Genomic DNA, 16135 nt, shown 5'->3' on the forward strand with positions numbered 1-16135 from the left:
TTTCAATCCAATCGTGGATATTATGCCTGTTATACCTCTATTCTTTTTTCTATTAGCCTTTGTTTGGCAAGCTGCTGTAAGTTTTCGATGAAATCTTTAGTACTCTGTATGCCAAATTGAATGATGTGTTCATTCCAAAAAAATTTTAAAATGGGTAAAAGCCGAGAAGTTTTATATTTTTATATTATGAACCTTCGATTCTAAAATTTAAATTCTTCTACATTGAATGGGTAGCTACAGCAATAAATTTGGATCAGCCTTTCTACTCCCCTGCACCTAGGTTGAGCAGGTACCTAAAGGTACCTACACAATACCTAACCACCTAACCCTATTTTTGCTATTGATAAGAGTGCTTATTATAAAAGAATTCTTGCAATTTTTTTCAAGAATTCTTTTTTGCATTTTTAGGTATAAAAAAAAACCATCCTAGTGGATCCGTGTGGTAAGGAAAAACTGGTAATCTATTCCTTAAAAAAAAATCTTGGAGATTATGTAATGCTTACTCTCAAACTTTTTGTTTATACAGTAGTGATATTCTTTGTTTCACTCTTTATCTTTGGATTCTTATCTAATGACCCAGGACGGAATCCTGGACGCGAGGAGTAAAAATTCAGTTTTTTTTTTTCTTATTGGATTTGTTTCGTACATTTATCTATGAGAAAATCCGGGGGTCAGAATTCTTTCCAATTCGAAAGTCCCAAATGATCCAAGGGAGCGGAAAGAGAGGGATTCGAACCCTCGGTACAAAAAAATTGTACAACGGATTAGCAATCCGCCGCTTTAGTCCACTCAGCCATCTCTCCACGTTCCAAAGCGAAAGGTTTCCGTGATATGATATAGGCAAGAAATAAGAAATAACGGTTGCAAAAAACCCCTTTTTTTTCTTTCAAAAGTCTATAAAAATTATATTGCCAATTCCATTTTAATTATATTCTTTTTTCTTAATGTTAATAAAAAAAGAAGAAAATTCTTGTTTTTTCTTTCTAAAAATCGATATTGGCCGAGAGACAATCAAATAGATTTTCTCTTTAGCGGGCATTTCCATATAGGACTTGTTATAATTATAATAAAACAAGCAGGTTATATAAAAAAAACGCTTTTTTTGTCGATTATTTATCAAGAAAGCAAAAAGGGTTCTTATCAAATCCACCATAAAATTGGAAAGAAGCATAAAGTAAGTAGACCTGACTCCTTTAATGATGCCTCTATCCGCTATTCTGATATATAAATTCGATGTAGATGAAATTGTATAAGCGAATTTTTTTTATTTCCTTAGACTTAGACCGCGCAAGACAAGAATTTTTCGCTATTTACGATTTCATATTCTTGTTACTAGATGTTCTATAGGAATAAGAAGAAATCGCAACTCCTTTGCGCTACACATAAAATTGGATTTCGAAGGTCCATTTTTTTTTTTCAGAATCCTCTATTATTTTAGTTCTTCCACCCATGCAATAGAGAGGGAATGGGAAAAGAAGGGTTACTTTTATTTGCATTTTTCCCTTAAAAGATAGACTTTGAAATAGGAGTCTTGGAATAATGCTGAATTCAAAGGTTTATTTCTTTCTATAGTATAAGAAAAACAATTTATTTCTATTTCTATAGTATAAGAAAAACAAATAAATAGTATAAGAAAAACAAATCGAATCAAATTCATGGATTTACCACGACCTCGGTTGTGACTGTGACTCCATAGATAAAAATGGGAAATTTCTCTCTTCGAGACCATTGAAAAAGGGCATTGAACGAGAAAGAAATCGTCCACAGATAATAAAACTATCATATGCCTTGGAAAGTGATATGAGGTGCTCGGAAATGGTTGAAGTAATTGAATAGGAGGATCACTATGACTATAGCCCTTGGTAGAATTCCTAAAGAAGAAAATGATCTATTTGATACTATGGATGACTGGTTACGAAGGGACCGTTTCGTTTTTGTAGGATGGTCTGGCCTATTGCTCTTTCCTTGTGCTTATTTCGCTTTAGGGGGTTGGTTTACAGGGACAACTTTTGTAACTTCTTGGTATACCCATGGATTGGCTAGTTCCTATTTGGAAGGTTGTAATTTCTTAACCGCAGCAGTTTCTACCCCTGCCAATAGTTTAGCACACTCTTTGTTGCTACTATGGGGGCCCGAAGCACAAGGAGATTTTACTCGTTGGTGTCAATTAGGCGGTCTATGGACTTTTGTAGCTCTCCACGGGGCTTTTGCACTAATAGGTTTCATGTTACGCCAATTTGAACTTGCTCGGTCTGTTCAATTGCGGCCTTATAATGCAATCTCATTCTCTGGTCCAATTGCTGTTTTTGTTTCTGTATTCCTTATTTATCCACTGGGGCAATCTGGTTGGTTCTTTGCGCCGAGTTTTGGCGTAGCAGCGATATTTCGATTCATCCTTTTCTTCCAAGGATTTCATAATTGGACGTTGAACCCATTTCATATGATGGGAGTTGCCGGAGTATTAGGTGCGGCTCTGCTATGCGCTATTCATGGAGCGACCGTAGAAAACACTCTATTTGAGGACGGTGATGGTGCAAATACCTTCCGTGCTTTTAACCCAACTCAAGCTGAAGAAACTTATTCAATGGTCACTGCTAACCGCTTTTGGTCCCAAATCTTTGGTGTTGCTTTTTCCAATAAACGTTGGTTACATTTCTTTATGCTATTTGTACCCGTCACCGGTTTATGGATGAGTGCTATTGGCGTAGTTGGCTTGGCTCTGAACTTACGTGCCTATGACTTTGTTTCCCAGGAAATCCGTGCAGCGGAAGATCCTGAATTTGAGACTTTCTACACCAAAAATATTCTTTTAAACGAGGGTATTCGTGCGTGGATGGCAGCTCAGGATCAGCCTCATGAAAATCTTATATTCCCTGAGGAGGTTCTACCACGTGGAAACGCTCTTTAATGGAACTTTCGTTTTAGCTGGTCGTGACCAAGAAACCACCGGCTTTGCTTGGTGGGCTGGGAATGCCAGACTTATCAATTTGTCCGGTAAACTGCTTGGAGCTCATGTAGCTCATGCCGGATTAATCGTATTCTGGGCCGGAGCAATGAACCTATTTGAAGTGGCCCATTTCGTACCAGAAAAGCCCATGTATGAACAAGGGTTGATTTTACTTCCACACTTAGCTACTCTAGGTTGGGGAGTAGGGCCAGGGGGGGAAGTTCTAGATACTTTTCCGTACTTTGTATCTGGCGTACTTCACCTAATTTCCTCCGCAGTCTTAGGCTTCGGTGGCATTTATCACGCGCTTCTGGGACCCGAGACTCTTGAGGAATCTTTTCCATTCTTTGGTTATGTCTGGAAAGATAGAAATAAAATGACTACAATTTTGGGTATTCACTTAATTTTGTTAGGTCTAGGTGCTTTTCTTCTAGTACTCAAGGCTCTTTATTTTGGCGGTGTATATGATACCTGGGCCCCTGGGGGGGGAGATGTAAGAAAAATTACCAATTTGACCCTTAGTCCCAGTGTTATATTTGGTTATTTACTAAAATCTCCTTTTGGTGGAGAAGGGTGGATTGTTAGTGTAGATGATTTAGAAGATATAATTGGTGGGCATGTATGGTTGGGTTTTATTTGTGTATTTGGCGGAATTTGGCATATTTTAACCAAACCCTTCGCATGGGCTCGCCGTGCATTTGTATGGTCTGGAGAAGCTTACTTGTCTTATAGTTTAGCTGCTTTATCTGTCTTTGGTTTTATCGCTTGTTGTTTTGTATGGTTCAATAATACAGCTTATCCGAGTGAGTTTTATGGACCCACCGGGCCAGAAGCTTCTCAAGCTCAAGCATTTACTTTTCTAGTTAGAGACCAGCGTCTTGGAGCTAATGTGGGATCCGCTCAAGGACCCACAGGTTTAGGTAAATATCTAATGCGTTCCCCAACTGGGGAGGTTATCTTTGGAGGGGAAACTATGCGTTTTTGGGACCTTCGTGCTCCATGGTTAGAACCTCTAAGGGGCCCCAACGGTTTGGACTTGAGTAGGTTGAAAAAAGACATACAACCTTGGCAAGAACGACGCTCAGCAGAATATATGACCCACGCTCCTTTAGGCTCTTTAAATTCCGTGGGTGGCGTAGCTACCGAGATCAATGCAGTTAATTATGTCTCTCCTAGAAGTTGGTTATCAACTTCTCATTTTGTTCTAGGATTCTTCTTTTTTGTGGGCCATTTATGGCATGCAGGAAGAGCCCGAGCTGCTGCAGCAGGTTTTGAAAAGGGAATCGATCGTGATTTGGAACCTGTTCTTTACATGAACCCTCTTAACTAAGATTTTCTTATTTATACCTGTTCTACTTTTTTTCTGTTCTGGCTCGGTTATTCCATCTAGCCGAGCCATTCATTCCTTTTTATGAAAGAAAGATAAGGGACAGAAAAAAAAAATAAATAAAAATGAAAGAAACAAACGTATTCAATAAGCAAAAGGAGAGAGAGGGATTCGAACCCTCGATAGTTCCTAGAACTATACCGGTTTTCAAGACCGGAGCTATCAACCACTCAGCCATCTCTCCACAGCCTAATCCTTATTTTACTCCTACAAATAGAACATAGCCATATAAAAAATAAAAAGATTTATTAGCCTCTAGAAAGATATCAGATACAAGTTCCTTTTCGATATATCTCTGTATACTGTATACACGGATACAGGATCCGCTATACCCGCTTGTGAAATAAAGAGTAAATAATCTCTTCTCACCCCCATATCCAAATAAAAAAGCGGTTTAAGTAATAAATTTGAATTAAAGAGAAGAATCAATGGATTCATGATTAAACCCCTCCTACTTCTTGTATTTTTTTACAATTTTGGTTTAAGTGAGGGATCAAATATGTAGTCAACTTTATTTGATGGTAGCTTGGAGGATTAGAAATATGACTATTGCTTTCCAATTAGCTGTTTTTGCATTAATTGCGACTTCCTCAGTCTTAGTAATTAGTGTACCCCTTGTATTTGCTTCTCCTGATGGTTGGTCAAATAATAAAAATGTTGTATTTTCCGGTACATCATTATGGATTGGACTAGTCTTTCTCGTAGCTATTCTGAATTCTCTCATTTCTTAAATGAAATTTGGTTAATATTTATTAACCCCATAAAAAAGAAATAATAAAGGCCATTTCTTCTAAAAAATTAGAATAGTGAGACGTATTAAAACGCAATTTGCGTTCCGAATTGCTAGCTCTTCTCTTTCAGTATTATGAAATTCCATTCCCATTAGAATATTCATTGACAGATAATAAAAAAAGGAAAACTCTAATATAATAGAAAATGAAATGAAACGGTCGACCCAGACATAGAAGGTCGACCCAGGCGGATATACGCTATAAAATATATACCGTAGCGAGCGTAGTTCAATGGTAAAATATCTCCTTGCCAAGGAGAAGATACGGGTTCGATTCCCGCCGCTCGCCCGCTTAATTTATCAAAGTACTATGATAAAAAGTTTAGTCTAGTTAACTGTTTAACTACTTATATTAAATTAAGTATTAATTAGGTGTTAGTCTAGTGCCGTATCCCTTACTATCTTACCCTTCCTTTGCATCCCACTCAAAAAAAGAGGGCGCTCCAGAGGCAGAAATAGAACTCGCCAACAGAGCTCCAAAAATTGGGTATTAACTGAGACAAACAACGGGCAAACTTTTTTTAAAGGGAAGGGAGAGGTAGACTGTCCCTTTCGTTTCATTTTTATTTTCTGCAGGGTAGGGAGAGGCCTTGCGCCTTCTTTTTTTGAAGGCAAGTGACTTCGCAAACTGCTCAATTTTGCCCTCTAGGGCCGGGAACTAATGAATAAAAAAGGGTTGGATACGCCCCTCTACCATACATATCTAGAGAAATAGAATAGTCCTTTTATACAGACTGCTAAGTGCGGAGACGGGAATCGAACCCGTGACCTCAAGGTTATGAGCCTCGTGAGCTACCAAACTGCTCTACTCCGCTCTGGAGTACCAGAAACTGGTGGACAAAAAAGGCTTGAATACAAGCCTCTAACATGTCTAGACAAATAGAATACTCCTTTTATACAGAATGGAGCGGGTAGCGGGAATCGAACCCGCATCGTTAGCTTGGAAGGCTAGGGGTTATAGTCGACGTTGGTTGATTATTTTTAACGTCTCTAATTCAAAACCGAACATGAAATTTTGATTTCATTCGGCTCCTTTATGGATATTCTCACCACTTAACATCTATGTCAGCTTTTCTATTTGAATGGAACCAAAGCTCTCCGCTTTCTAGATGATCCTTATAGAGTAGGAGATAGAAATTCTATCTAAATTCATCTAATCTACTTACTTCGTTCCCTAATTTCATTCAAGAGATCCTGAGGAAAAGAATTGGGTTTCCACCGAGCTGAAACAATATGCGGATGGTTCTAGTAAACCAAAACTATCGTTTTTTAGCTATTTGGCTTCCTTATTCCTTATTTTAAGAAGATTTAGTTACGATTGGAAATCAACTTTTTTGTATCTTCATCCATAGATCCTTTACTCATATTTTCAAAATTGGAATACTTAATCCAATGCAAAATTATGCTTCGCGACTCTGTACTCATAATCCTATTTTTATTTTGGATGCAATTTAAATTAGTCTTTGGATACAAATCGCCAGAATGTATATTCTTCCTCAATATGCTATTGAGAGGAAAAGGATTTAATCCTTTATAAGAACTAAAGTTTTCATCGGAATATAAAAATAAAAAACTTAAGGATGCCTTAAGTATATCATTTCAAATTCAGTTATTAATAGAACGAATCACACTTTTACCACTAAACTATACCCGCTACATTGTAGATTATGGTATAAATGGTACCCTTTGTCAAGGATAGCCATTTGACAAGAAGGCTAATTCCCCCTTATTGAATCAGATGGAGAAGGTTCATGACACTGAGCCGTTGGTACTTCTACTTCGATCGCTCGCCTTTACTTTAGGATTTAGATAGCCCCTCTGGTCTGTAAAAAAAATCTTTTCTTACCATGCTAATAGCGCCTGAACCAAATGTATTTATTTTGATTAGGATCCTATTCTACGGTTACGACTACAATAATAATTATTTACTTTGCAAGGACGTAAGTGTGTCAGACTGCTAAATTGTTTTATTATTCCTACAATATAAACTAGGGGATATAGGGGGTAACACTGTCCCTATAAATTCCTTTTTTCCTTTTCTTTTTTGTCCAGAATTGAACAAAAAAGAAATTATGGAAGATGTTTTCTTCCCCCATTAAGTCCGAGCCATAGAGTAAGAGTGAGATGAGTTTTCCAAATTCATCATAGACTTTCCCTATGGCTTGATAGAAGTAAGCAGCAAAGAGTCGTAACTTAAAGAAAAAAACGGACAGGGCCGACAGATTTACCTGATGTAAAGAAGATCCTAAAAGTCTCTGATTAGTCGACTCTCTCCATTTAACACTTTCCTCTCTCTCCTTTTTTCCACTGACTCAATTCTAGTTTATTAGATTCTTGTTTAAAAGAATGCAAAAAGTTCAATAGAACTAAGAACACATAAAAAATAGCATAGAGGATCAAGGCCATTACCAAAAGTTCCTCCCAAGGATCCTATATCCTATTGGGTATCTGTTCCCCGCCTTTTCCCGCTAGGATCGGAAATCTTATATTTTCCATATCCATATACCGTTGAATCCTTGGGGTTCCAGAATCCGCCTATTTTACTAGTCTTCGGAAACGGAAAACCCTGAACCAAGAAGAGTTGGATATGTTATGTAGGGTATGTTTTTTTTTATTAATTTTATTTTGAGCTCTCAAGATATCGATATATACATATACAATCTCTACATAATGTCTCTCTCTCTATCTCTATATATTATATATATAATATGTACATTATGCAGTAGACCCATAATGGGAAATCCAAGTGGCTAATTTTTGAATTAAATAAAAAGCCCTTTTAACTCAGTGGTAGAGTAATGCCATGGTAAGGCATAAGTCATCGGTTCAAATCCGATAAAGGGCTTTTTAAATTAGTGGTAGAGTAATCTCGTGCTAAGACGTAAGTCGTTGGTTCGAATCTGATAGAGTACTTTTCTACTAAATTGATTCACTTTTTTTCTTTGTTTTTGAAACTTTCTCTATATTTTTAGAGAATTTTATGACTTAGTGCGGGATGGATGCATTTTTGGTATGAACACTAAATGAAGCACGGAGAATTAATCTATAACGATCAACTAAAAAAAATCCTAGATGAAAACATAACAGAAAAGTTGGAAAAACTCTTTGCTTTGGATCTATTTATACTTTTCGAGTATATTGACAATTCCAAAAAACTGCTCATACTATGATTATAGTATAATCACGAGCGGTTGTATATGGCCCTATCGTCTAGTGATGCCCCTATCGTCTAGTGGTTCAGGACATCTCTCTTTCAAGGAGGCAGCGGGGATTCGACTTCCCCTGGGGGTAGGGAGTATTATGAAAGGAGGTTAATCATAGATTAGCAAAAACCCTAGAATAAATTCTTCCTGGGTCGATGCCCGAGTGGTTAATGGGGACGGACTGTAAATTCGTTGACAATGTCTACGCTGGTTCAAATCCAGCTCGGCCCAAACCAAAAATCTAGGGCTTCGTGAGTATGAACTAAATCCTTTTGTTTTTCTTCCATAAAATAAAATGTCTGATCTATAGAAATAAAAGATAAAGAAAAAAGGGAAATTTTTTTTTCTAATCCATATCTCTCTCATTCCTTTCTTACAAACAAAAGAGTTTTTCTTATTGAAGGCTGGATTATTATCCATTTTTAGTGATAAAAAATCACGACATACTAGTTATGTCACTCTCACTATACCCACGTATAATATAATATGTGGGTATGTAGTATATGATTCGTCTATTTCTTAGAGTACGAAAGACGAATCGAATCTTCTTATGGTTCTATTTAAGAATGGGTATGCCATACACCCCGCGGGGATTGTAGTTCAATTGGTCAGAGCACCGCCCTGTCAAGGCGGAAGCTGCGGGTTCGAGCCCCGTCAGTCCCGAACTAGGGTTCAATGAATGGAGAAATTGATATTTCCTTTTTCCATGAAAAAAAGGGGCAGGGAGCAAGATCAAATACCCACAGGGCACCCTTACTTCACTTTTTTATTTTGCATCTCTCATTAAAGAGGGAGGGAGGGCATATAGGAATTTTTTTTTCACTACTCCCAATCGATAAAGAAAGACACACATACGATATGTGGATTAGTAGAATTTAGGATATTATATTACTCTATCTTTCTTTATGATGATACCATCCTCATCTTAATTTCCTATTCCACTCTTATGGAATAGAGTACCGGTATTTTACCGGAATCCATACATAAATCGTATTCCCTTTTTATTTCAGACCTCTTTTCCCCATCTCACTTCTACTGCTTATTTGGATGTCTATGTGACCCATAGAAAGTGAAAGTTGGTCATATAATACATACATAATTGTATGTATAACTATAAGAAAAAGGAAGGGAAATTGTATAAGATTAAGAAAGTATAAGATTAAGAAAGCTCGTGGGTTAGAGATATAGAAAAGAAAAAGTAGAAAAGGATTAAAAAAGAGGGAATTCCTAATCCAATCAAAAAACCCATTTTGGTCTTAGTGTGGATAGAGGATCTTCCTATGTTATACTATATAACTCTCATCCGTGAAATATAACTCTCATCCATGAATTGATTTGATAGATCCGATATTCATAATATTGAATTGATTCAGTATTATCAGAATGCAAGCCCTACCCTTGAATTTACAAGATACCCCTTTTTCCTCTCCATGGGATTACATCCCGAGTTATTGTGAAAATAAAAAATAAAGAGGTTATGGAAGTCAATATTCTCGCATTTATTGCTACTGCACTGTTCATTCTAGTTCCTACTTCTTTTTTACTTATTATTTATGTAAAAACAGTCAGCCAAAATAATTAATTGGAATTCCAATTAATCATTGAAGAAATTAAAAAGGGATTAAATAAAAAAAATCCAAGTCTTAAATGAAAGGATCTGGTTGGAATCTTAAAGTGTGGTAGAAAGAACTACATATAGTTTTTTCTACGACACTTTAGATTCTTTCTATTATATTATCTTTGAATCTACATAGAATAGATTAGTAGATTGAAATAGTTAAGTAGTCTAATTCAATTTCTTTTTTCATTGCATCCACTTAATTTCAATCAGGTCAAAATAAAAAAATCTAAGACAATTCTTGACCAAAGAATCCATGGAAGGAAAGAAAAATAATATGAAGAATAGACTATAGTAAAAAGTAAAAGGAAATGGAAAATGTGTGATATGCCGTGAATAGTTCCGTGGAAGAAAGTCTAATTTTCTTATGTATAGAACTTTTTTTAACCATTCGTCATTTCTAGTAGAAATTCTGAATTGGTATAATGGCTCTTTCTTACATTACAACTTACAATACAAGAGTTTCTTACAGGAGTGAAACAAAACTAAAGAAAAAGATTAAAGAATAACGTTTGACAAAATGATTAATGCAAAATGATCCATTAAAGAAAAGAATTGATACAACAATTTGATTACTTAATCAATTAGTAGTATCCCTAGAGTCCACTCCTTCCCCATACTACTAGTGAAAGAGAAAATGTAAAGACTACCATTAAAGCAGCCCAAGCGAGACTTACTATATCCATCTAAATTATGTCTCCTATTTCTATGAAGGGATTATTCTACTATTGATCAATAATCATAGTGGAATCAAGGGTACAGAGTCAAAAAGGGATTCCGCCCTAAGGCCATGGATCAATCAGTTCAAGGAATTTACTCCTAACAAATTCTTATAGGAATTCTGGTAGAATTAGAGAGCATTAAAAATACGAGATACTATAGCCCTTTTTTCCTTAAAAAAGAAAGAGTACGGGAATGATGTCCTGAATAGAAGAAGCGGGAATAGGAAGATTTTTTATTCCTTTTGTTACTCTTTTTTTTTTTTTTAAGCAAAGGACGCCCGAATATACCATAAAATTATCGATAGATAAATATTTATTGGATACCTACCTTACCTAATGTTTATTTTTGACCTAAACCCTGCAGCCTTGCTTTGTATCATTCTATGAAAGAATGAAGAGATTTTATCCATAATACAACTCCTAAATTGATTTTTGATCGACCTATTTAATCTGATTCTCGTTAGAATTAAGTAGTCCTTACTTTAGTGTATGTAGGTAACATAAGATGTACGATAAAAAAATGTATAATAATTAGTAAGTCTTGATATTCTTTCGTGGAGTCCCTTCTTGAATCTTAGATTGAAAAAAAAAAAGAATGCCCCTTAGGGACCTTTCTTTGGATACCAAGATTTCTGACATCTTATCCTCGTATTTTAAAATTATCAAATCGAATCTCAATTAAGAACCAATTCAAATTCATATAATAAAAGAATAAGGAAACACTACCTCACCCCTATTGATAACCATTTTGGCCACTACCGTCAAAACAAACCCTAACCCTAGTTTGAGGATAGAACTATGGTATGGTTTCTCTAAACCCAGTATCGGCAGGCCCAGTTACTCTCTTGCCCGAACTTATGCGAAGTAAAAATTTATCGAATTCGATCAGCACTATAAAAAAAACCTAAGTATTTTATTGATCAGGCGGCACCCAGATTTGAACTGGGGATAAAGGATTTGCAGTCCCCTGCCTTACCGCTTGGCCATGCCGCCAAAAAATCCGATCAAAAATCTAGAAAACAGCAAGTATTCATCCACGTTTTCTTACGAAAAGCCCCTTTTATTTTGAATATAATTCTACTTACTTTTTTCCAATCTTTTTCAAAAAATCTATTCCTGCTTTTTTTGATCCAGTTTCTATTATTCTCCTCGATAGATTCTATCTTAAAACATACATTGTTAACACAATAAAACTTCCCATTTCTTTCTATTGAGATGAAAAAGAAGAAAAAGTGGATTTCTATTCACAGGCTGCAAAATTCAGAATAAATTGGAACCGTTAACTAGAATTCTCTTTTTTTTATTGCAGTAGTGAACTACTCTTAAATCGGTATTATCTCCCCCCCCTTCAATGGCATAATAAAATATTATGGCTTTATGCTTAATCCGTGTATAGGTAAACTTTAGGTCCGAACAGCATTATTATCCAAAGATCCCCTTTATGTACATATCTCTATGGGGAATCATGCTTTAATTTTTCAAAGTATTAAATTAAATATCTTGAATAAAAAAAGGAAATTTGCTCTGATATAGAGTATAACCTGACTATCTTGGCGTACCCAAGTGAAATTACGATAAAAGAAAAGCATGGATATGGGGAGAGGTGGATAACTAGATTGGCATGTACTTAAAAAAGGGACTTACTTTATTTTAGAATTCCACAATGAAATACTGAATTTTCTAGCAATTATACTACTCCGATCCGAAATAAAAAAGAACCCTCAAATTATTTTGAGAAATTAAAGTAAGCACGCTATTCTAAATCGAAGTAAAGTCAAACTTTCTAGTATATTATATTACGGCTTTATTACATTCATAGAAAGGAGATAAAATGAGAAATCTTTGCCATCCAATCTGATTAGAATATCATAACATAAAGTATAAGTGGCAGAATTTTTTTTGTAGGAATGTTTTATCAATTCATTTTCATTTCATTTGTACCCCTGGCAAACTCGAACTTTCGTCCAAATGGTCTCTATTCATATGTATGAAATACATATATGAAATACGTATGTGGAGTTCCCTAGAATTTCATGTGATTCAGTAAACAGAATATAGATTCCATGATTGCTAGATCGATCCATAGGGATTGATGAAGAGTGAGCTGATAATGGAATTTTTCTTTGATAAACAGGAAACTTAAGATTAAGATGCTCCGGAATGGAAACGAGGGAATGTCCACAATACCCGGATTTAGTCAGATCCAATTCGAGGGATTTTGTAGGTTCATTAATCAAGCCTTGGCAGAAGAACTTGACAAGTTTCCAACAATTAAAGATCCAGATCACGAAATTGCATTTCAATTATTTGCGAAAGGATATCAACTGCTAGAACCCTCGATAAAAGAAAGAGATGCTGTGTATGAATCACTCACCTATTCTTCCGAATTATATGTATCTGCGAGATTAATTTTTGGTTTCGATGTGCAAAAGCAAACCATTTCTATCGGAAACATTCCTATAATGAATTCCTTAGGAACCTTTATTATAAATGGAATATACCGAATTGTGATCAATCAAATATTGCTAAGTCCTGGTATTTACTACCGCTCGGAATTAGATCATAAGGGAATTTCTATCTACACTGGCACTATAATATCAGATTGGGGGGGGAGATCGGAATTAGCAATTGATAAAAAAGAAAGGATATGGGCTCGCGTGAGTAGAAAACAAAAGATATCTATTCTAGTTCTATCATCAGCTATGGGTTCGAATCTAAGAGAAATTCTGGATAATGTTTCCTACCCTGAAATTTTCTTGTCTTTCCCGAATGCTAAAGAGAAGAAGAGGATTGAGTCAAAAGAAAAAGCTATTTTGGAGTTTTATCAACAATTTGCTTGTGTAGGTGGGGACCTGGTATTTTCGGAGTCCTTATGCGAGGAATTACAAAAGAAATTTTTTCAACAAAAATGTGAATTAGGAAGGATTGGTCGACGAAATATGAATCGGAGACTTAATCTTGATATTCCTCAGAACAATACATTCTTGTTACCACGAGATGTATTGGCCGCTACGGATCATTTGATTGGAATGAAATTTGGAACGGGTATACTTGACGATGACGATATGAATCACTTGAAAAATAAACGTATTCGTTCGGTTGCGGATCTGTTACAAGATCAATTCGGATTGGCTCTTGGTCGTTTACAACATGCAGTTCAAAAAACTATTCGTAGAGTATTCATACGTCAATCGAAACCGACTCCCCAAACTTTGGTAACTCCAACTTCAACTTCAATTTTATTAATAACTACTTATGAGACCTTTTTTGGCACATACCCGTTATCTCAAGTTTTTGATCAAACGAATCCATTGACACAAACTGTTCATGGGCGAAAAGTGAGTTGTTTAGGTCCTGGAGGGTTGACGGGGAGAACCGCAAGTTTTCGGAGCCGAGATATTCATCCGAGTCACTATGGGCGTATTTGTCCAATTGACACGTCTGAAGGAATCAATGTTGGACTTACTGGATCCTTAACAATTCATGCGAGAATTGATCACTTGTGGGGATCCATAGAGAGTCCGTTTTATGAAATATCTGCTGAGAAAGCAAAAGAAAAAAAAGAGAGACAGGTGGTTTATCTATCACCAAATAGAGATGAATATTATATGATAGCAGCAGGAAATTCTTTGTCCTTGAATCAAGGTATTCAGGAAGAACAGGTTGTTCCGGCTAGATACCGTCAAGAATTCTTGACTATTGCATGGGAACAGATTCATGTTAGAAGTATTTTTCCTTTCCAATATTTTTCTATTGGGGGTTCTCTCATTCCTTTTATTGAGCACAATGATGCGAATCGGGCTTTAATGAGTTCTAATATGCAGCGCCAAGCAGTTCCGCTTTCTCGGTCCGAGAAATGCATTGTTGGAACTGGATTGGAACGCCAAACAGCTCTAGATTCGAGGGTTTCCATTATAGCCGAACGCGAGGGAAAGATCATTTCTACTGATAGTCATAAGATACTTTTATCAAGTAGTGGGAAGACTATAAGTATTCCTTTAGTTAACCACCGTCGCTCTAACAAAAATACTTGTATGCACCAAAAACCCCGGGTTCCACGGGGTAAATCCATTAAAAAAGGACAAATTTTAGCAGAAGGAGCTGCTACAATTGGGGGCGAACTTGCTTTAGGAAAAAACGTATTAGTAGCTTATATGCCATGGGAAGGTTACAATTTTGAAGACGCAGTACTAATTAGCGAACGTTTGGTATATGAAGATATTTATACCTCTTTTCACATCCGGAAATATGAAATTCAGACGGATACGACAAGCCAGGGCTCCGCTGAAAAAATCACTAAAGAAATACCACATCTAGAAGAACATTTACTCCGCAATTTGGACAGAAATGGAGTTGTTAGGTTGGGATCCTGGGTAGAAACTGGTGATATTTTAGTAGGTAAATTAACGCCTCAGATAGCGAGCGAATCATCTTATATCGCGGAAGCTGGATTATTACGGGCCATATTTGGCCTTGAGGTTTCCACTTCAAAAGAAACTTCTCTGAAATTACCTATAGGTGGAAGAGGGCGCGTTATCGATGTGAAATGGATCCAAAGGGACCCGCTCGACATAATGGTTCGTGTATATATTTTACAGAAACGTGAAATCAAAGTTGGGGATAAAGTAGCCGGAAGACATGGGAATAAAGGGATCATTTCCAAAATTTTGCCTAGGCAAGATATGCCCTATTTGCAAGATGGAACACCCGTTGATATGGTCTTCAATCCCTTAGGAGTACCCTCCCGAATGAATGTGGGACAAATATTTGAAAGCTCGCTCGGATTAGCGGGGGATCTGCTAAAGAAACATTATAGAATAGCACCCTTTGATGAGAGATATGAGCAAGAGGCTTCAAGAAAACTTGTGTTTTCAGAATTATATGAAGCCAGTAAAGAAACAAAAAATCCATGGGTATTTGAACCCGAGTACCCGGGAAAAAGCAGAATATTTGATGGAAGAACAGGCGACCCCTTTGAGCAACCTGTTCTAATAGGGAAGTCCTATATCTTAAAATTAATTCATCAAGTTGATGAGAAAATTCATGGGCGTTCTACTGGGCCCTACTCACTTGTTACACAACAACCGGTTAGAGGAAGAGCCAAGCAAGGGGGACAACGAGTAGGAGAAATGGAAGTTTGGGCTTTAGAAGGATTTGGTGTTGCTCATATTTTACAAGAGATACTTACTTATAAATCTGACCATCTTATAGCTCGCCAAGAAATACTTAATGCTACGATCTGGGGAAAAAGAATACCTAATCATGAGGATCCTCCAGAATCTTTTCGAGTGCTCGTTCGAGAACTACGATCTTTGGCTCTAGAACTGAATCATTTCCTTGTATCTGAAAAGAACTTCCAGGTTAATAGGGAGGAAGTTTGATCGGAATAAATATAAATTCTTTTCTTATTTCTATTTTATGATTGACCAATATAAACATCAACAACTTCAAATTGGACTCGTTTCCCC

General features: G+C 36.4%; 8 non-coding genes across 8 annotated transcripts; 4 read left to right on the forward strand and 4 right to left on the reverse strand.

Annotated features, from left to right (window-relative positions):
• Positions 1 to 715: 715 nt before the first annotated feature.
• On the reverse strand, positions 716 to 803 carry TRNAS-GCU (transfer RNA serine (anticodon GCU)). The gene has a single exon. It is a non-coding gene; the product is annotated as a tRNA-Ser (tRNA).
• Positions 804 to 4430: 3627 nt separating this feature from the next.
• TRNAS-UGA (transfer RNA serine (anticodon UGA)) lies at positions 4431 to 4518 on the reverse strand. The gene has a single exon. It is a non-coding gene; the product is annotated as a tRNA-Ser (tRNA).
• Positions 4519 to 5342: 824 nt separating this feature from the next.
• TRNAG-GCC (transfer RNA glycine (anticodon GCC)) lies at positions 5343 to 5413 on the forward strand. The gene has a single exon. It is a non-coding gene; the product is annotated as a tRNA-Gly (tRNA).
• Positions 5414 to 5865: 452 nt separating this feature from the next.
• TRNAM-CAU (transfer RNA methionine (anticodon CAU)) lies at positions 5866 to 5939 on the reverse strand. Its single transcript has one exon. It is a non-coding gene; the product is annotated as a tRNA-Met (tRNA).
• A 1958-nt stretch (positions 5940 to 7897) lies between these two features.
• TRNAT-GGU (transfer RNA threonine (anticodon GGU)) lies at positions 7898 to 7969 on the forward strand. The gene has a single exon. It is a non-coding gene; the product is annotated as a tRNA-Thr (tRNA).
• Positions 7970 to 8476: 507 nt separating this feature from the next.
• TRNAY-GUA (transfer RNA tyrosine (anticodon GUA)) lies at positions 8477 to 8558 on the forward strand. Its single transcript has one exon. It is a non-coding gene; the product is annotated as a tRNA-Tyr (tRNA).
• A 358-nt stretch (positions 8559 to 8916) lies between these two features.
• On the forward strand, positions 8917 to 8990 carry TRNAD-GUC (transfer RNA aspartic acid (anticodon GUC)). Its single transcript has one exon. It is a non-coding gene; the product is annotated as a tRNA-Asp (tRNA).
• Positions 8991 to 11589: 2599 nt separating this feature from the next.
• On the reverse strand, positions 11590 to 11660 carry TRNAC-GCA (transfer RNA cysteine (anticodon GCA)). Its single transcript has one exon. It is a non-coding gene; the product is annotated as a tRNA-Cys (tRNA).
• Between the last annotated feature and the right edge of the window lie 4475 nt (positions 11661 to 16135).

This window comes from Triticum urartu, unplaced genomic scaffold, assembly GCF_056163025.1.
Source record: "Triticum urartu cultivar PI428250 unplaced genomic scaffold, HENAU_Tu73 scaffold285, whole genome shotgun sequence".
In the NCBI taxonomy this organism is placed as follows: domain Eukaryota; kingdom Viridiplantae; phylum Streptophyta; class Magnoliopsida; order Poales; family Poaceae; genus Triticum; species Triticum urartu.